The sequence below is a fragment of the Oryx dammah genome, unplaced genomic scaffold, assembly GCF_014754425.2.
Source record: "Oryx dammah isolate SB20612 unplaced genomic scaffold, SCBI_Odam_1.1 HiC_scaffold_28, whole genome shotgun sequence".
NCBI classification, from domain to species: domain Eukaryota; kingdom Metazoa; phylum Chordata; class Mammalia; order Artiodactyla; family Bovidae; genus Oryx; species Oryx dammah.
The window spans coordinates 1,049,592-1,072,085 of record NW_024070212.1 but is presented as its reverse complement, the minus strand read 5'-3'; positions in this window follow the sequence as shown (position 1 = coordinate 1,072,085).

Here is a 22,494-nt window from a genome sequence, read left to right as displayed (position 1 = left end):
TTTTTTAGGCTCCAAAATCACTGCAGATGGTGACTGCAACCATGAAATTAAAAGACACTTCCTCCTTGGACGAAAAGTTATGATCAACCTAGATAGCATATTCAAAAGCAGAGACATTACTTTGCCGACTAAGGTCCGTCTGGTCAAGGCTATGGTTTTTCCAGTGGTCACGTATGGATGTGAGAGTTGGACTGTGGAGAAGGCTGAGTGCCGAAGAGTTGATGCTTTTGAACTGGGGTGTTGGAGAAGACTCTTGAGAGTCCCTTGGACTGCAAGGAGATCCAACCAGTCCATTCTGAAAGAGATCAGCCCTGGGATTTCTTTGGAAGGAATGTTGCTAAAGCTGAAATTCCAGTACTTTGGCCACCTTGTGCGAAGAGTTGTCTCATTGGAAAAGACTCTGATGCTGGGAGGGATTGGGGGCCAGAGGAGAAGGGGACAACCGAGGATGAGATGGCTGGATGGCATCACGGACTCGATGGACGTGAATCTGAGTGAACTCCAGGAGTTGGTGATGGATAGGGAGGCCTGGCGTGCTGTGATTCATGAGATTGCAGAGTCGGACACGACTGAGCGACTGAACTGAACTGAAGTGACTTTTAGCATGGACACACCTGGTTCCTGGCATAGAGCTTCCAAAACCTTTGTAACTTACTAGGTGAAAGGAGCATCTTTTGTTATACTGTTTGATTTAATCCCTGACTCTTCTACCTTGACTTCTGGGATGGGAAAGAGGCTGGAGACTGAGCTAACTATAATCAATCATGCCTATAGAATGAAGTCTCCATAAAACCCTAAACGGTGAAGTTGGTTTGAGGTTCCCACATTCCACGAGGACAGAAGCTCCTGTGCTCCAGACCAAGTCCTTGACTTACATACCTGCTCACCTGGGTGTTCATCTCTGTCCTCTGTTAAAGCACTAACAATGAACGAGTAAACAGAAGTAAGTGTTCTCCTGAGTTCTGTGAGCTGCTCTAGCAAGGTATCACACTTGAGGGAGTCACAGAAACCTCCCATTTGCAGCCAAGTTGGACGAAGTGTGGGCTACCTGGGGATGCACTATTGTATTTGGCACCTAAAGAGGTGGGTAGTCTTATGGGACCGAGCCCTGACCTTTGGGGTCTGAGCAAGCTCTGAGTAATTGGTGTCGGAACTGAAAGACAGAATTGAATTGTAGGGTACTCATTTGGTGCCAGAGAGTTGAAGTGGTTGATGTGGGAAACCCATACACACACTTTTGATGTCAGAAGTGTGGTGAGTAGAAGAAAGCTTTTCTTTAGCCACTGACAATAATTTAAGGAATTTTCCCTGAGGATTATTTACAATAAATAAAAAGAATGATTTCTTATTGAAAGTAAAAACAAAAGTGCTGAAGGAGGCTAAAGTCCTTGGCCACATCCTCAAGGTCCGATGGGGAGGCCAAGGCAGCCTTTCCCCCCCAGGGCTCCTCTGGCCACGCATCTGTGGGGAGCAGCTCCCACTAACAAGCCTGCTTTAACTCTCAGTAAATCCTCTTAGGGCTTCCTTGGGTAGGCATGGGTAAATATTTTTAAAAGCTGAAATGTCACAAAAAAATTAAGAGTTCAGTTTCTTGTGTTTCTGGCAGGTGTTGTGGATGACATTATCAGGTCAAATGTCACATTCCATCCAAGCTGAGACATGCGTAAGTCATACTTCCTTAATGGCCTCGTTTTAGAGAGCTCTCTAGCAACACCAACTCCGTTTTGATTTTCCTTTCATATTAAAAACAGTCTTCTCATGTTCATCACACCTAAGCTTATTTATGACTCAAAATTCCACTTGTATTTCAAGAAATGTAATTTTGTTTGACAGGAGGCAAATACATGACATGTGGAGGTAAATTAACCCCCTTTCATGGGGCTGGCTGCAGTGCCCAAGAGGGGCTGTGAGTTGTGGAATAACTGCTGGGAAGGCAGAGGGATGCCTTGGGACAAAGGACACCTACAGAGCTGGCGCCCAGCCTCAGGCCAAGAGAAACATTCCTGACTTCCTGCAACATAATAGAACTGCAGGGACTCATCTCAATACTTCCTGTGCTGGATCTGTCTTAATAAGATGTTGACATCTCTTAAAGAAATCAACTTCAATTATGATTATTTAAATGTTAACCAATAGCATCCTCAAAGAAAGTCACCCGTAATGGAGGTCTATACTATTTTTTTTTAATGTCAGCATCTCTGTCAACTTAGTGGAACTACTTTTCCCTTTAATATTTAAATTAAAATAATTCATTTACTGGGCTGGGAAACTCAGCATTTCCTCACAAAATAACTGAGTATTCTCAGGGGATTGTGTTACTCATAACAGTTTTGTGCTAAGTTTTTGATGTAGCTTGAAACTTTTTCTTCCTTTTCTCCTAAATTTACCCGAAAAACACTTTCTCTTAATCCTCCACCCCATTACAAACTCTACTTAACCCAAAGTGTAGCAGGTTTCTGTTGAAGATTTGGGGGTGAAATTATATTGCTATGTACCACAGCAGATTATATTAAATTAAATATTTGAATCTCTTTTCTAGAAAGTTTCCCGGGCTGCTTCAAGAAACTTTAATTTTTTTTCTCTTTAATATGAACAGTAATTTAGTTTGAGGTCCAGCCACCCTCCTGTGGGGCTATTTTCCCATAACCCAATTGGCTTTCTAATCATTATGTTAAATAAAATACACTTTTTTTTCTAAAGAAATTCTAGGGCTCCTTCTTAAACTAGTAGGGTTTTCCCCCCCTCCCTCCAAATTCATAAAACTGCAAAAGGAAACTCTCTCACACAATGTATGCTAGGCCAATAAATTTAAGCTTTTTGATGGAAATCATCTTATTCCTTCACATCTAAAAGACAGGAAGGAATATTTAAGTGGGCCCAGGGGTACCATGTATGCTTCTGTAGTATACATTAAGCTGTCCACTCACTATCTCAGTCTGTCTGCAGTATCTCAGGGAGAACTACAGTTTCTGACCAATTTGGGGTTAGTGGAGTTATCTGACTAGTTCTGGCCAAGGGGCTAAAAGTGGAAATGATGTGTATCGTTTTCATACTTGTGTAAGACTCTCTTTCCTTCTACCTAGGCAACTGGTAACATTCCAGATTGTGGCTGCTCAATCCACCTGGACATTGTAGGGCAGATCCCTGCTATCGCACGGTCACCTGCAGTGAACACAGTGAGTACGTGTTATGATTGGGAAATAACAATGAACCTTTATTGTTTGAAGCCACAGCGTAACTGAGCCTATTTTGACTGATATATTGTCTAATTTTAATTCTTGCGAAAACCTTTTGGAGTAGGTATTATTGTCTCCATTTTATTGATGTGATTTCTCAGGTCACAGACCAAATTAGTAGAATCTGTTTTCAAACCCATATCTATGCTCTCTACCCTGTATTTATAGATCCATTTATTAAACTTTACTTTCTGATGCATATCCTTACAAACTGATTCATGGGTTTTATAAATTTCAAATTCTTCTGTACAGTGGTACCAATAAAGTAGCACCATATAATTTTTACTGTGTACTGTTGCATTTGATCCTTGCAACAACTCTGTAGTAGATTCTTCTCAGCCTCATTTGTGGATGATCCAAATGAGGCCCAGAGCCATTAAGGGACTTGGCTTAAGGGAGGTAGATACTACAAGACAGAGCCAGGCCTTGAACCTAAATTTTCTGACTTCAGGTGCAGTGCCCTTTCTCATTCAGGGTATCCTTCAAAGCAACTACTTTTCCTTCACTGTAGAATGAGGTCAGTGAAGCAAGTGATGATGATTCCATTTATTCTTTCATTCATTCCACACATACTTATTGAAGAGCTCCTACCTAAGCGCTTCTTAAATCAAATCTGATGATAAATTCTGGAAGTAAATTTTAGGAGAACATATGACCAGTTTCCAGGAAGACGTTTAAAGTTAGAAAGAGGGGTGTTGGTGTTTGAGCCAGTTTGTACCAACCACTTAGAGCTGATTCTGTGCATCTCTTATCTCTGAATTCAGTGACCTTGCAGCAGCTTGAAATTGGATGTGGTGGAAGTATTTATACCATGGAAATTGGCACATGCTATAAATCATGGTTTGTTTGTTTGTTTCCCTTGGAGAAACCTCATTATAAATCATCTCTCCATTAATGGGGATTTTTAATGAATAGTGGCCTTTTCCCTAGCACTTGGGAATGGAAAATAAAGCAGGAGACCTGAGTTTGATCCCTGGATCAGGAAGATTCCCTGGAGAAGGAAATGGCAACCCACTCCAGCGTTCTTGCCCAGAGAATCCCATGGACAGAGGAGCCTAGATGGCTACAGTCCATGGGGGTGTTGCAAGAGTCGGACACGACTTATCAACGAAACCCCCACCACACCATATGCCACGTGGAAAATAAGGGTAATGTATTTCCTGGTCAATTGCACCCTTGGACCACAGACAAAAATGCCCATAGCTTCCATGTCCCATCTAGGAAGTGTCTGCTATCTTTTAAGAAGAGGGAGGGTCATAAGGAAAGTCATCCAGGAAGAAATAAGGAATGCTGAGTGGAAAATCTTCCTAGCAGCTCAATCATACAGTCATTAAATCTGCTTTCTCCAGACATGAAAACTTGAACCTAAGAGGAAAGTCAGTATCAAGAAGCAACATCAGTAGCTGAGGTAGCGTAAAGGAAGTACACATTTTGTTATCACAGGCAAAATCTTCAGCAGCGGTGTTACATAGGGCCTGCCTCACATAGGTTCTTTAGGCAGCATTGGCGGGACTCCGTACCAAGATAATTTAGGAGAATAGAATCCAGAACAACCCTGCAGTGAACTGGAAGTCAAGAGAGTAAAGATATCAAATCTCAGTCCCCAAATTAATGATTCTGATTTTATCCCCACCCTTCCATGGAAAGGTTGACAATTACTACGCTGCTGCTAAATTCAATGGACACTTCACTTCTCAAGCATTCAAGACAACTGACCACTTTATTCTTCTCAAAGCAGTGTCTCCATTTGACCCCTTGTTTTTGCTCTCCTTGGCTTTTCACAGTTTTTTGACACATCTTGGTCTCTTCCTGCCCACTCCTCGTCTTCTATTTAACCTTACATTTGAAGTTCCTTCAGGCTCTGTTGTCAGCTTTCTGTTCTTCTCATTCTAGACTTTTGCCCTATGCAATCTCATCCTCTCCTACAGCTTCATTAGGAGGGCAAAAACTCTCAACCCTGTATTTCCAGCTTCCTAATTAGTAACTGCACTTGGGTGTCTCACAGACCTCTCAACTTTACGTCTGAAAAACAAACTCACCACCAAATCTGTCTTTGCTCCTGTTTGGGAAGTCAGTAAGATGGTGCACTGTTAGCGTGTCACCCTGAAAACCCGAGTCATCTCTGATCCTTCATCTATCACTTTGTCACGTTGGTGCTTCCTCTCGCGTTGTCTCTCTATCCCATTCTTTGTACAAGACTCACGGTGGTGCCAACCATCATTCGGATGTCTTGCCAGCCTCCATCGCCAACAATCTATTTCCTACGAAAAAGCAGTCATCTATATAAGTACAAGGAATTGGGGTATTTGCCTGCTTTAAACCCCTTTTGTTATTTACCATTGCCTATGGAATAATTTTTTTCTTAATTGAGGTGAAATTAGTAACATAAAATCAACCATTTAAACCGAACAATTCAGTGGCATTTAGTAAATTCACCATGTTGTCAAGCACTGGATCTATCCGATTCTTAGACGATTTAATTGCCCCAAAATAGAATCCTGTACTTGTTAAACTTTGGCTCCCCATTCCGTCTTCTTCCTGGCAACTGTCAATCTGTTTTCTGTTTCAGTGAATTTCCATATTCTGAATATTGTATATAAATGCAATGAGCTAGGACCTTTGCTGACTGCTTATTTCACTTAGCAGAAGTATTTCCAGGGTCCGTCCATATGGTAGCATGCATCAGTGCTTCATTCTTTTTTAGGGCTGAATAATATTCCTCTGTGCATCTATATGTGTGAAGTGAAGTGAAAGTCTCTCAGTCATGTCCGACTCTTTGCAACCCCATGGACTCATGGTCCATGGAGTTCTCTGGGCCAGAATACTGGAGTGGGTAGCCTTTCCCTTCTCCAGGGGATCTTCCCAACCCAGGGATCAAATCCAAGTTCCCCAGATTGCAGGTGGATTCTTTACCAGCTGAGCCACAAAGGAAGCCTGTGTATGTGTGTATCTGACTACAATTCATTTATCCATTCATCTGTTAATGAACATTTGAGTTGATTCCATCTTTAAACTATTGTGAATAATGCTGCTATGAAGATTCTTGTACAAGGATTTGAGTATCTGTTTTCAGTTCTTTTGGGTGTATACCTACGGGTGGAATTTCTGGGTCATATGAAGGTGTCCCAGTGATAAACAATCTGCCTGCCAGTGCAGGAGATGCCAGAGACGTGGGTTCAATCCCTGGGTCAGGAGGATCCCCAAGAGTACAAAATGGCAAACCCACTCCAGTATTCTTGTCTGGAAAATTCCATGGACAGAGGAGCATAGTGGGCTAAAGTCCATGGGGTCACAAAGAGTTGGATACACTGAGCATATGTACACATTCGTGGAAATTCCACGTTTAACTTTTTGAGGTATCCCAGACGGTGTCACCATTTTATAACAGCTTCACCATTTTACATTCCCCACAATGTAGGTGAGTTTCAACTTCTCTGCATCCTTACTAACCCTTGTTGTTTTCCATATATTGGATTACTGTCATCCTAATGGGTATGAAATACCATCTCACTGAAGTGTTAATCTGCATTTCTCTGATGGCTAATTATGTTGAGCAACTCTTCATGTGATTTCTGGTCTTTCACATATCTTTTTTGGAGAAATATCTGACCAAGTCCTTTGTACATTTTTAAAAGTTGGCATGTAAGAGTTCTTTATATATTCTGGATACTTGACCCTTATCCGCCTTAATGGATCACAGACTTATCATGGCAAAGGGACTTGCATAACTCAATGAAGCTATGAGCCATGCCATGTAGGGCTACCCGAGATGGAGGGGTAATGGTGAAGTCTGACAAAATGTGGTCCACTGGAAGAAGGACTGGTAAACCACTCCACTATTCTTGCCGCAAGTATCCCATGAATAGTATGAAAAGGCAGAAAGATATGACACTAGAAGATAAGCCCCTCAGATCCATAGGGGTCCAGTATGCTACTGGGGAAGAGCGGAGGGCCATTGCTAATGGCTACAGAAAGAATGAAGCGGCTGGGCCAAAGCAGAAACAATGGTCTGGTGGTGAAAGTAAAGTCTAGTGCTGTAAAGAACAAGAATGCATAAGAATCTGAAATGTTAGGTCCATGAATCAAGCTAAATTGGACATGGTTAAGCAGCAGATGGCAAGAGTGAACATTGACATCTTAGGAATCAGTGAACTAAAATGGACAGGAGAGGGGAAATTTAATTCAGACGCCCATTATGTCTATTGCTGTGAGCAAGAATCCCTTAGAAGATATGGAGTAGCCCTCAGAGTCAACAAGAGTCAAAAATGCATTACTTGGGTGCAATCTCAAAAATGACAGAAAGGTCTCAGTTCATTTCTGAGGCAAACCACAAATCACAGGAATCCAAGTCCATGCCCTGACCACTGATGCCAAAGAAGCTGAAGTTGAACAGTTCTATGAAGACCAATAATACCTTCTAGAACTAACACCAAAAAAAGATGTCCTTTGCATCATAGGGATTGGAATGCCAAAGTAGGAATTCAAGAGATGCCTGGAGTAACTGGCAAGTTTGGCCTTGGAGTACAAAATGAAGCAGGTCAAAGGCTAACAGAGTTTTGTCAAGAGAACATATGCATCATAGAAAATACCATTTTCCAGCAACACAAGAGACGACTCTACACACGGACATCACCAGATGGTCAACACTGAGATCAGATTGATTATATTCTGTGAGGCCGAAGATGGAGACGCTCTATATAGTCAGCAAAAACAAGACCTGGAGCTGACTGTGGCTCAGATCATAAGCTCCTTATTGCAAAATTCAGGCTTAAATTGAAGAAAGTAGGGAAAACCACTAAACCATTCAGTTCAGTTCAGTTCAGTCGCTCAGTCGTGTCCAACTCTTTGCGACCCCATGAACTGCAGCACTCCAGGCTTCCCGGTCCATCACCAACTCTCAGAGCTTGCTCAAACTCAAGTCCATTGAGTTGGTGATGCCATCCTACCGTCTCATTCTCTGTCATCCCCTTCTCCTCCTAAACCATTCAAAGTGAAATTGAAAGCGAAGTCGCTCAGTTGTATCCAACTCTTTGTGACCCCGTGGACTGTAGCCTACGAAGTTCCTCCATCCATGGAATTTTCCCCGGCAAAAGTCCTGGAGTGGGTTGCTGTTTCCTTCTCCAGAGGATCTGCCTGACCCAGGGATTGAACCTGGGTCTCCAGCATTGCAAGCAGACTATTTTTTACCATCTGATCCACCAGGGAAGCTCAAATAGAGGTTCTTTATGACCCTGTGGACTATACAGTCCATGGAATTCTCCAGGCCAGAATACTGATGTGGGTAGCTGTTCCCTTCTCCAGAGGATATTCCCAACCCCGGGATCAAACTCAGGTCTCCTGCATTGCAGGCGGATTCTTTACCAGTTGAGCCACAAGGGAAGCCAAACCATTCAAGTATGACCTAAATCAAATCCCTTTTGATTATACAGTGGAGGTGACAAATAGATTCAAGGGATTAGGTCAGTAGACTGAGTGTCTGAAGAACTATGAATGGAGATTCATAACATTGTACAGGAGACTGTGACCAAAGCTATACCAAAAAAAAAAAAGCAAGAAGGCAAAGTGATTGTCTGAGGAGCCTTTACAAATAGCTGAGGAAAGAAGAGAAGCAAAAGGCAAGGAAGAAAGGGAAAGGTATACCAACTGAATGCACAGTGCCAGAGAATAGCAAGGAGAGATAAGAAGGCCTTCTTAAATGAACAATGCCTAGAAGTAGAGGGAAACAATACAGTGGGAAAGACTAGATATCTCTTCAAGAAAACTGGAAATATCAAGACATTTCATGCAAGGACAGGCATGATAAAGGTCGGATGAAAGTAATAACCTAACAAAAGCAGAAGAGTTTAAGAATAGGTGGCAAGAATATACCAAAAAGATCTTAATGACCTGGATAACCACAATGGTGTGGTCACTCGCCTAGAGCCAGACATCCTGGAGTGTGAAGTCAAGCAGGCCTTAGGAAAAATTACTATGAGCAAAGCTAGAGGAGATGATGCAATTCCAGCTGAACTATTTCAAATCCTAAAAGATGATGCTGTAAAAGTGCTGCATTCAATGTGTCAGCAAATTTGGATAACATAGCAGTAGCCACAGGACTGAAAAAGTCGGTATTCGTTCTAATCCCCAAAACGGGCAATGCCAAAGAATGTTCAAACTACCTCACGACTGCACTCATTTCACATGCCTGCAAGGTAATGTTAAAAATCCTTCAAGCTAAGCTTCAGTCGTACATGAACCAAGAACTTCCAGATGTACACACTGGATTTAGAAAAGGCAGAGGAACCAAAGATCAAATTACCAACATCTGTTGGATCATAGAGAAAGCAAGGGAATTCCAGAAAAACATCGACTTTTGCTTCATTGCCTGTGCTAAAACCTTTGACTGTGTGGATCCCCACAAACTGTGGAAGATTCTTAAAAGAGATGAGATTACCAGACCACCTTACCTATCTCCTGAGAAATCTGTATTCAGGTCAAGAAACAACAGTTAAAATTAGACATGGACCAATTGACTAGTTCAAAACTGAAAAAGGAGTATGTCAAGTCTATATATTGTCACCCTGCTTATTTAACTTATATGCAAACTACGTTATGCAAAATGCTGGGCTGGAGGAGTTGCAAGCTGGAATCAAGATTGCCAGGAGAAATATCAAGAACCTCAGATATGCGGATGGTGCCACTCCAATAGCAGTAAGAACAGGAACTAAAGAGCCTCTTGATGAGGGTGAAAGAGGAGAGTGAAAAAGCTGGCTTACAACTCAGCATTCAAAAATGAAGATCATGGCATCTGGTCCCATCATTTCACGATGAATAGAAGGGGGAAAAGTGGAAACAGTGACAAATTTTATTTTATTTCTCCAAAATCACTGCAGATGGTGACTGCAGCCAGCTTGCTCCTTGGAAGGAAAGTTACAACAAACCTAGACAGTGTATTAAGAAGCAGAGACATCACTTTGCCAACAAAGGTCTGTATAGTCAAAGCTATGGTTTTCCAGCAATCGTGTAAGATCTGAGAGCTGGACCATAAAGAATACTGAGCCCCAAAGAATTGATGCTTTTGAACTGTGGTCCTAGAGAAGACTCTTGAGAGTCCCTTCAACTGCAAGGAGATCCAGCCTGAATATTCATTGGAAAGACTGATGCTGGAGCTGAAGCTTCAAAATTTTGGGCACCTGAGGCGAAGAGCTGACTCATTGGCAAAGACGACACTGATGTTGGAAAAGATCGGGGGCAAGAGAAGAAGGTGACAGAGGATGAGACAGTTGGATAGCATGACTGACTCAATGGACATGAGTTTGAACAAACTTCAGAAGATAGAGAAGAACAGGGAAGCCTGCCATACTGCTGTCCATGGGGTTGCAAAGAGTTGGACATGAGATTGAGACTGAACAACAAAGAACAAGATTCTTCATTGTGGCACAATTCTGCTTCCCATTGCACACCCTCTTCACATTTTACACTCTCGCTATATTGTTTCACTCTCTATACAGCTTCATAGAGTTTTATCTACACTGCTCCCTTACCTCAAACCCAGCAAAGCCTCTTTCGCAGGAATTCCTCAGAGTATTCTCACAGGGTTAACAAATAAAATACAAGATGCAGATTTAAAGGTGAATTTCAAAGAAACTGCAAATAATTCTTTTGGCACAAGTATGTCCCATTCAATATTTGGGAGACGCTTATACTAAAAAAAAAAAAAGTCACTCTTTACCTGGAATTCAGTATTTCAGAATTCAACGCTATATCTCTGTCAAATCTCTAAACCATCCCTCCAGGGAACTGCTCACAGATGCTCATAACAAATATCATCAGTTACTCACCTAGCCCATGTTCCCTTGAAGAAAATCCGGAGGCAAACGTAACAATGCTGCAGCTTTATTTCAAATCCCTGGGCAGGAGACAAGAGCAGGAAAGGAATGAAAGCAAATGCAAGGTGGCGCATTGATTAGCTGCCCTTGGCTGCACAAGGGAAGACCGCTGCTTGCTTGATTACGCAGACTGTCATTCTGACAAGCCAGGTGGAAACACAGTGCCTTGGAATCACGCCTCTGGGGAAGAAAGGAGAAACATGTCAGCCAGGTCTTTCGTTCCTTCTGTCATTGTTGAAGTTCACACCTGCGCCGTGTGCTGTGCTCAGTAGCTCAGTCGTGTCTGATTCTTTTCAACCACACGGGTTGTAGCCCTCCAGGCTCCTCTGTCCATGGGGATCCTCCAGGCAAGAGTACTGGAGTGGTTGCCATGCCCTCATCCAGGGGATCTTCCCAACCCAGGAATCACACTGGGGTCTCCTGCATTGTAGGTGGATTCTCTACCAGCTGAGCTACCAGGGAAGCCCCTGAGGTTCACTGCATGGGGCATTAATTCCCCTGCGCTTCTGAGCTGAGTTACACAGACCTTCTAGGAAGTCGCAGGGAAAGTCAGATCCTCTACCCGCCAGTGTGATCTTCTCCTGGATGCAGAAGTGTGCAAGGATCTGCAGAACTAGGGTGCATTTGGGGAGGATCAAGACTCTGTTGCTACTCTGGTGGATATGATAGAAGCCATGCCGAAGCCAAGCCCTCTCCTGGGGGATGCTGGGGAAGCTGACACAGTTCAGGCATGAGATGATGACAGGAGCAGCATGGAGGGTCTCCACTGAGCAGGCAGCCAGGCTCCTGGGGTGAGAAGGGGGCTCGAGTGTTGGGTGGGGGGTGGGGGAGAAGCAGGTGGAACAGAGCAGATAAGCCTCAGGGCACATGAACTAAACTTCACATGATTACTATGCTGCATCGGCCGTAGTCCACCCTGCTTCCTGCTAGAGCCCTTCGTGGTGGGAATCTCCCCAGGAAACCAGTCTTTTCAAAGAGTGACCTCTTCAGATGTGTCTGCAGGGGCCTTGGTGGCAGACCCCACAATTCCCAGCTGAAGACTTCTGCCGTCTGCTCTGCCACTGGAGCCCCTCCAAACTGTGATCGAAAAGGAGGATGGGAAACTCCCTCACGGTCCAGTGGTTAAGATTCTAGGCTTTCAGAGATAAATCCACGCACCTATGGACACCTTATCTTTGACAAAGGAGGCAAGAATACACAGTAGAGAAAAGACAATCTCTTTAACAAGTGGTGCTGGGAAAACTGGTCAACCACTTGCAAAGGAATGAAACTAGAACACTTTCTAACACCATACACAAAAATAAACTCAAAATGGATTAAAGATCTAAATATAAGACCAGAAACTATAAAACTCCTAGAGGAAAACATAGGCAAAACACTCTCTGACATAATAACAGGATTCTCTATGACCCACCTCCCAGAGTAATGGAAATAAAAACAAAACTAAAGAAATGGGACCTAATTAAACTTAAAACCTTTTGCACAACGAAGGAAACTATAAGCAAGGTGAAAAGACATCCTTCAGAATGGGAGAGGATAATAACAAACGAAGCAATGGACAAATAATTAATCTCAAAAATATACAAACAAATCCTGCAGCTCAATTCCAGAAAAATAAAAGACCCAATCAAAAAGTGAGCCAAAGAATTAAACAGATATTTCTCCAAAGAAGACATACAGATGGCTAACAAACACATGAAAAGATGCTCAACATCACTCATTATCAGAGAAATGCAAATCAAAACCACAATGAGGTACCATCTCACGCCAGTCAGAATGGCTTCTATCAAAAAGTCTACAAGCAATAAATGCTGGAGAGGGTGTGGAGAAAAGGGAACCCTCTTACGCTGTTGGTGGGAATGCAAACTAGTACAGCCACTATGGAGAACAGTGTGGAGATTCCTTAAAAATCTGGAAATAGAACTGCCCTATGACCCAGCAATCCCACTGCTGGGCATACACACCGAGGAAACCAGAATTGAAAGAGGCACGTGTACCCCAATGTTCATCACAGCACTGTTTATAATATCCAGGACATGGAAGCAACCTAGATGTCCATCAGCAGATGAATGGATAAGAAAGCTGTGGTGCATATACACAATGGAGTATTACTCAGCTATTAAAAAGAATGCATTTGAATCAGTTGTAATGAGGTGAATGAAACTGGAGCCTATTATATAGAGTGAAGTAAGTCAGAAAGAAAAGCACCAATACAGTATACTAACACATATATATGGAATTTAGAAAGATGGTAACAATGACCCTATATGTGAGATAGCAAAAGAGACACAGAGATAAAGAACAGACTGTTGGACTTTGTGAGAGAAGGCGAGGGTGGGATGATTTGAGAGAATAGCATTGAAACATGTACATTATCATATGTGGAATAGATCGCCAGTCCAGGTTCGATGCATGAGGCAGGGTGCTCAGGGCTGGTGCACTGGGATGACCCAGAGGGATGGGATGGGGAGGGAGGTGGGAGGGGGGTTCATGGGTGAACACATGTACACCCATGGCTGATTCATGTGAATGTATGGCAAAAACCACCACAATGTTGTAAAGTAATTAGCCTCCAATTAAAATTTTAAAAATTATAAATTTAAAAAAATAAAATAAAAATTCTGGGCTCTCACTATTGGGAGCCCATGTTCAATCCCTGGTTGGGGAACTAAGATCCTGCAAGTTCCAAGGCACAGCCAATAAATAAATAAATAGTAAAAAAGAAAAGGAAGATGATTCACTTTCCCTCTATTTGTTTCATATTCTCTTAGATGTTACCTATGAAGACACTGTCTGGATAACTGTCAGCAAAATCACAAACTGTCTAGAGCACAAGAAAAGAGAATGTCCTGGTTTATATTACTGAAGATCCCAAGAGAAGTTACATATTTACTTTTACATGAATTTAGTATTTTTAAAAATTAAAGACAATTGCTTAAGTCCAGTGGGGAAAAAATTAGCAAGCCCAGCCCTATTTACATTTCCACATAAAACAAGAAGTAACTTGTAAGGATTACACTGTGATTTCTCCAGCTCCTGTAACTTCTAACATTTGTCGTCTTTGACCCCCACTGCATTACCGCAATGAATAGCGGTAAACTCTACAATGATACAAAACAAAGCAAGTCAGAAGTCAGGATAAACATGGTGTCCTGATAAATCAGGTAACAATTTAGAGGAGGAGATATAAATCTTGTTCAGAAAGAAATACCCAAAATGACAACCAAGACTACCTCTTGGTAGGATTAGGGCTGGAGCTTGCAACAGGAGGAAGCTTGAGCTTTTTACTCTTCCATGCTGCGTGGGTTTAGCACAAGCACATATTAAAAAGAGGAAAGATGGGAGTAAGCAGAGATTTTGATCCATCCTCTTACAGTGTATATCATGTGAATTGCTTTCTCTTTCAGATAAGGAGGAAGGATGAGTCTCTGTGTTGAGATCGGAAAGGCTCTTTTCTGAGGCTGACGACATGGCTTTGATGTTGACACTTAGGAACTGCTGCAACCGACAATGGACTTCCCTGCTAACTCAGTCGGTAAAGAATCTGTCTGTGATGCCGGAGACCCTGGTTCAATTCCTGGGTTGGGAAGATCCCCCTGGGGAAAGGAAAGGCTACCCTCTCCAGTATTCTGGCCTGGAGAATTCCATGGACAGAGAGTCAGACACAACTAAGCAATTTTCACTTTCTTTCAACTGACAACTGAACTTTTCACCTAATGATGTCCACAAATGGCTATAGCAAAGACAATACCCATTTATTTTTCTTCCTTTTGTAATCCACCCCTAAATTTAGCTGGACATGTGGCCATGCAAAATGAAGATTACTTTTCCCAAATCCCCATCTCCTTGCAGCTAGATATGGCCGTGAGGCCAAGTTTGATCACTGAAATGTAAGCAAATGTATTGAGTATCAACCTAGAAAATTCTTAAAGGGAGGGACTCCATCCATCTTTGCCCTTCTTTCCTGCCATCTATCATGTGGAACCATGTGAGCGCAGTGGCAACCATCCTGGGCAAGAAGTAGAGGCCACATGCCGGAGATCAGAGCAATGCAGGGAGCCTCAGCCCCCAGCGTTCTGGAGTGCGATGCGCGTTCAGCACTGCCAACCTCTGAAGCTCATTTCTGAGAGCCAGAAGAAAGATTTCAAGTTGTTTAAGACACTGTGATTTTTCTATTACATGCAGCCAAACCTTATCCTAACTTATCTAATCACTGACCTGAGGTAATAACTGACCAGGGTCGGGAAGATCCCCTGGAAGAGGGCATGGCAACCCACTCCAGTATTCTTGCCTGCAGAATCCCCATGGACAGAGGAGCCTGGTGGGCTACAGTCCATGGAGTTGAAAAGACTCAGACACGACTGAGAGACTAAGCTCAGCGCAGCAGAGCCATTCTAAACAGCAAGTTAGAACATTTAGTTACCGGGAAAGGAGGGCAGGAGACACAGTTATGAACTAATTTGTACTACAGATTTTACCAGGAAGTTATGGTTTTGAAATAGTTGTAAGTCAAGGTGTTTTACTGAGAGATTTTTGTCCAGGCAAACAGTCCCTAGCATCTGCTTTGGGTTGTTGTCCCCCCAGCTAGAATTATCATAACCCCACTTTACGATGATGTCTCTGTCTCAATTGTCTCTTGAGTTTAAAAAGTAGATTCACTAGCCCAGACTAGAACAATGGAATCAGAACCTTTGGATTCTAAAGATTCTAAACAAATATCTTAGTTTAGAATTCTAAACAAATCCTTAGTATGTGCTAGGCATACCATAATATGAGAATCGTTTTTATGCTTCTCTGTTTCTTTCATAAGCTGGAGTAGACCCCAAACCGTTTTAAATAGAGATTTTGGCTTCAGCTTCTAGATACTTCTTAAATTCATCCTCTGATGAGATGGAGTGGACATCTGTCAGTTACTTGTCTGGATCTACTCCTAAATGCTCTTTAAAGGACTTGATTTTTTTCCTTTTCAGTTATTAAAATCACAATATCTTCCTCTTATCAACAACACAGTTTATTCCTGGAGATGACAACCTGACATTCCGTTCAGTTTTACCAAAAGCCCAGTCAGGAGAAATCATATCTGCAATGGATTTCCTAAGAACATGCATTGCAGTTCACTCTTTTTTTTTTTTTTTTTTTTTAGCTGTTCTAAATTTTACCCTTAAAATGTATCCGAGTAGCAGAGAATTGCCTACTTGGATTATATCATTTTCCTCCCTTGTTTGGATTTCTTTGTACTGAACGGTACTCTAGAGTTACGCTACCAGCCTCCCGCTGAACATTGTTATGAGAAACAAAAATAGGAAACATGTTCCTGTAGCTCTTGCAGGACTGCTATAGAGGTGTTTCCCGCTGTAACTTGGTCCTTTCCTCATGAGGATCCATGGGAGAATTTGTCAGGCCTCAGGACCAGACAACACAATACTTCCAAAGAGCAATTCGTCTGTTTTATCTAATGAATATGGTGAGTACAATCACTGATTATTTTTTCCTCTTTTCCTTGGTCTCTGAGAGATTCCACCATAAGCTATCTTGTGACCTACTTTGAGCAAAGATTCTGTATGTGAATGTGATTTTGTGCAGGTCTCCCACCTGACCTTTTATGATTACAAAAATTCCTTCATCATATTCTCCAAACTATATATTGTGTCACTTCTATTATATATGTTTAATAAGTGACTGCTAATCCTTTATGGAAAGAGCAGGAAGGGATGGCTGGATGGAGACAAATCCAGATCTTCTAAATCCTAGGTTATATCAGTGTTTCCTTCTTTGTATACCCCCTGCCACCCCCAACACACACTCAAAAAAAGAACAGATACAATGTTTAAATCCCATAAAAAGAGGAATAAAGGTGGTATTGTTTATAAGCAAATATAACTTTTTAAGGACAGGTAGAGAGAGTAGAAAGGGGGGGGGAAGCAAATGCAGGTTAAAAATAGAAAAAAAAGAGAAAAGAAATGGGAGGGGTGGGGAAAACATAAAGGAAGAAAAGTAAACATGTCAAGAAGGATCACATTCATGTTGAAACAGAAGCTCTGGATTTTCCAGGCTAGTGTAGGACGATCTGATCCCCTAGCAAAGGAGTATTCCAACATGATGTCCCTTCATTCTGTCCTGCTGATCCTTGTACTTAGTAATTTACAAAGAGTTCTCTAGCATGTTTCAAAGTCAAAGTAGGCAAAAATAAAAACAACCCCCCCCCAAGTGTTTCATAGTTTAAGACTGTTCAAAATGTCTTTCTCCTGAGAGCGAATGTGTTAGTCTCTTGACACAAGAGGGCGCTATTTCTTCAGTTTAATTATAAACATGGTATGGCCTATGGAAGAAAACTCGGTCTGCGGAACTCATAGGGCTTCCCAGGTGGCGCTAGTGGTAAAGAACTAGCCTGCCCTCACAGGAGAGGTTAAGAGGGTCGATCGGATCCCTGGGTCCGGAAGTCCCCTGAGAAGGGCATGGCAACCCGCTCCAGTATTCTTGTTTAGAGAGTCTCATGTAACAAGTGAACAATGTCAAGGGTTTCAGAGCCTGCTAGCTGGCCACAGGGCTGCTGGTTGGAACATCCTTGAAATCAGAACCCGCTGCTGCTGCTGCATCGCTTCAGTCGTGTCTGACTCTGTGCAACCCCACAGACGGCAGCCCACCAGGGTCCCCCATCCCTGGGATTCTCCAGGCAAGAACACTGGAGTGGGTTGCCATTTCCTTCTCCAATGCATGAAAGTGAAAAGTGAAAGTGAAGTCACTCAGTCGTGTCCGACTCTTAGCGACCCCATGGACTGCAGCCCACCAGGCTCCTCCGTCCATGGGATTTTCCAGGCAAGAGTACTGGAGTGGGGTGCCATTGCCTTCTCCGACATCTCATTTATCTATGCAATGGCAGGATTAGTATCTAGAATCAAAGACGTGCGAACCAGAAAAAGTTGCCTAAACTCTTCTTAGCGTAACAAGTGTGTTAGTCGCTCAGTCGTGTCCAACTCTTTGCGACCCCATGGATCATAGCCCAGCAGGCTCCCCTGTCCATGGAATTTTCCAGGCAAAAATACTGAAGTTGGTTGCCATTCCCTTCTCCAGGGGATCTTCCTGACCCAGGGATCAAACCCATGTCTTCTGCATTGCAGGCAGATTCTTTACCATCTGAACTACTACAGGCTCCTCCTTTTAGCCTAATGATGAAAGTATTAACTCGTAGAGTTGTGGGGAAGATTAAACGGGACGATCAATCTAAAGTATCTGACAACTTGCGACATATAGTAGAGATTCAATAAGCAGAAGTTATCACTTTGTTGCTTAGCATGGCTGACATATAGTGGTGCTTAATATGCGTTTGAATTAACGAATGAAATGTGTAGAATCATGAAGATTTTACTGCACTGAGGGACCCAAATATTTTCAAGGTGGGAAATAGATGGGGAAACTGGAAACAGTGTCAGACTTTATTTTGGGGGGCTCCAAAATCACTGCAGATGGTGAGTGCAGCCATGAAATTAAAAAACGCTTACTCCTTGGAAGAAAAATTATGACCAACCTAGATAGTATATTCAAAAGCAGAAACATTACTTTGCCAACTAAGGTCCGTCTAGTCAACGCTATGGTTTTTCCAGTGGTCATGTATGGATGTGAGAGTTGGACTGTGAAGAAGGCTGAGCGCCAAAGAATTGATGCTTTTGACCTGTGGTGTTGGAGAAGACTCTTGAGAGTCCCTTGGACTGCAAGGAGATCCAACCAGTCCATTCTGAAGGAGATCAGCCCTGGGATTTCTTTGGAAGGAATGATGCTAAAGCTGAAGCTCCAGCACTTTGGCCACCTCATGCGAAGAGTTGACTCATTGGAAAAGACTCTGATGCTGGGAGGGATTGGGGGCAGGAGGAGAAGGGGACGACCGAGGATGAGATGGCTGGATGGTATCACTGACTCGATGGACGTGAGTCTGAGTGAACTCTGGGAGATGGTGATGAACAGGGAGGCCTGGCGTGCTGCGATTCATGGGGTCACAAAGAGTCGGACACGACTGAGCGACAGAACTGAACTGAACTGAAATGTGGAGTCAGATAGTTGAATCACCTCAAGGCAAAGCAATCAGTCTGTCTGGATGAGATAATTCGGTCAGTCTTCTCTACTCCTCTTTTGAGAAAGCAGAGATCAGAGGGGGAAAGTGATGTGTCCTCGGCTTCAGAGCTAATGAGGGAAGCAGGATGAGACTGACTCTTGAGTCCTAGCTCAAGATTTAATTAACCATTAGGGACCTGCCGGACCAGCTGGGAGGGTGGAAGGACCGGGGGATGGAGAGGCAGGTTTTAATAGACTGATCCTAGAAAACAAATAGGCTTTGGGCTTGGTTTCAACGTGCTTATGAAGGCCACCTTTACACAAGTGACCTCACCCAGGTGTGGAAAGAACCAGAACCACAAAAGAGCTTCTTGTTTGTCCTGGGGCAAACTGAGGCTGCGCTTAGAGGCTCAGTCCTGTCTGACTCTTTGCGACCCTATGGACTGTAGCCCACCAGGCTCTTCTGTCCTTGCGATTCTCCAGGCAAGAACACTGGAGTGGATTGCCGTGCCCTCCTTGGGGCAATCCATAATTGGCTTCTAATCTGAAGGGATCTGCAGGAAGAGGCTCTCACTTCTCCAAATATGCTTCTTCCTGTGTCACAAGAAGCCTTGGGTCACCTCCTTCCTTTGCGCAACAAAAGAGCAATTCTGTCTCTGCTTTTTTTCTTTCCTGTTACAATTTGCTTTGCCTTTTCTGGGGCCCGATTCTCAGGATGCAGCCCTGCTGTAGCCTCAGTTGGCTCTATCAGCAGCCTCCCTGGGTTTCCTGACCTGCACAGAATAACAAAAGACTCCTGAGCCCCGAGGCCCCTCCCTTTCCCTGAATAAAACAGGCTTCCCTGGGGTGGTCCAACCCCTCTGCTTTTGATCTGCCAGCAGGAAGCAATAAAAGGCACTTTCCACGTGCCTGTAATAACTGCATTTTCCATATACAAAAACAAGGTTCATTACCCAACCAGGACAAGTGCCATTCTAAGGACTCTGGAACAACAGACGTGAAACTGAGCCATGCCAGAAATCCCAGGATGGCTAGTTGCCATGCACATACCTCGAGGAAAATTGCTCCTCTGGGGAATGCCCGCTGCAAGTGCCATCTGCTTTTGCCACAGATTCAAGGCTGTGACTGTAACTCACACACTGGCCATAGTAGAACTTTGGTTAACTCCGGCTCAGATTCTACTAGGAAACCAGGGCTGAACAGCTGTGTGCAGGAAACCTCTTTCCTTGACTTCACTTGCTTGTTTTATCTGTGTAAAGACCCTATTCCCATGGGGGCTTTGCAAGGTGTTTTTTACCTTCAACTCAGTTATGATTCTTTTAAATATATCAATCCAAGGAGCGGAGGAGGGAATGGGGAGTAATTACTAACGGGCACTAGGTTTCTTTCTGGGGTAATGAAAATGTTCTAAAATTAGATTGTGGTGGTGCTTGCACTCTGAACATATTAAAAACCATTGAACTGTACATTTTAAATGGGTAAAATGTATGTGAACTATATCTCAGTAAAACTATTAAAATTTTTCAAAAATCAATCCAATGACTTAAGTATATGCAATAAGTACATGTCAGATACTAGGTTGGGTAGTGCTGAAGATAAAATGGTGAAAATGCCATTCATTCCAACTGGTTGGTTCTCTACTATGGGCATGAAATTGAAATAGGAGGAAAAGGGACAGGACAAAACCTTTGGAAGAATGACATAGCCCAAGGGCACAGCATAAACTGAATAGAACCAAATGGGTCCAAGATGACAGACAAGTCAACTTGACTAAACCTTGACACTCGGCATAAGCTCCTTGTAACATGGCAGCAAGCTAAATGACACAGTTAGAGCTGCCATGACAGTTCCAAGGTCAACCATCAAAGAAAAGTGGACAGTGGCCAAACACCTGGAAATCCCAACCTTTCCCCCAAAATAGTTGGAATAATTCCACCACTCATTAGCCTATGAAATTTCCCAGTCCATAAAAGCTAATGACACCACCTTTTGAGGCTGCACTCGCCCTCTGTGGTAGCCCACATTCTGTCTGTGGAGTGTGTTTTTCACTGAATAAATCCACTTTTTACCTATCACTCTTTCTCTCACTGAATTCTTTCTGCAATGAGATATCAGGAACCTGGGCTTCATTAGGTCCCCAAACCTGTGATCTCAGTTGGAAGACCGTGAGTTTTGGCTGGGTTTGAGTCCCAGGACATGGGCTCAAGTCCCAATCTGAGTCAAATGGTTTCAAAGCCATGCTTATCCTCTGGGGAGGACCCAATGACTGCTGGGGTGGCTTTTACCCTTCCACATTCAATTATAATAAAAATAATCACAGCGTGGTAAAATGAGAGCCAGACTTGGCATCAGAGGTCTTGGGTCTTCAAATTTTGCCTCTTCCACTTGCTAGCTGTGTTATTACCAGGCAAGGCAGATTTTCAACCTCCAACTCCTCGTCTGTCAGTAAGGGAGTCATAATATCTGTGGGCAGTGGGGTTGGGTGGAAAATAAATGCTGGCAAGTTGTCTAGGTACCTGTAACATAATAGACGTTAAGAAAGATTTCCTTCCTTAAGGAGCATAAGGAAATTGTTGTTCAGTTGTTAAGCCATGTCCGACACTTTGTGACCTTGTGACCCCATGGACTGGCTCCCCTGTTCTTCATTGTCTCCTGGAACTTGCTCAGAATCATGTCTATTGAGTTGTTGATGCTTTCTAGCCATCTCGTCCTCTGTCACCCCCTTCTTTTGCCTTCAATCTTTCCCAGCATCAGTATCTTTTCCAATGAGTCAGCTCTTTGCATCAGGAGGCCAAAGTATTGAAGCTTCAGCTTCAGCATCAGTCCTTCCAATGAATATTCAGGGTTGATTTCCTTTACGATTGACTAGTTTGATCTCCTTGCAGTCCAAGGGTCTCTCAAGAGTCTTCTCCAGCAGCATAATTCAGAAACATCAGTTCTTCAGCTCTCAGCCTTCTTTTTGGTCCAGTTCTCACATCCATACATGACTGCTGGAAAAATCATAACTTTGAATATGGACTCTTGTTGACAAAGTGATCCCTCTGCTTTTTAATACACCGTCTAGGTTTGTCATAACTTTCCTTCCAAGGAGCAAGCGTCTTTTAATTTTATGACTGCAGTCACTGTCCACAGTGATTTTGGAGCCCAGGAAATAAAGTCTATCACTACTTCCACTACTTCTCCATCTATTAGACATGAAGTGATGGGATCAGATGCCATGATCTTCATTGTTTGAATGCTGAGTTGTAAGCCAGCGTTTTCACTCTCCTCTTTCACCCTCATCAAGAGGCTCTTTAGTTCCTGTTCTTTCTGCTATTAGAGTGGCATCATCTGCATATCTGAGG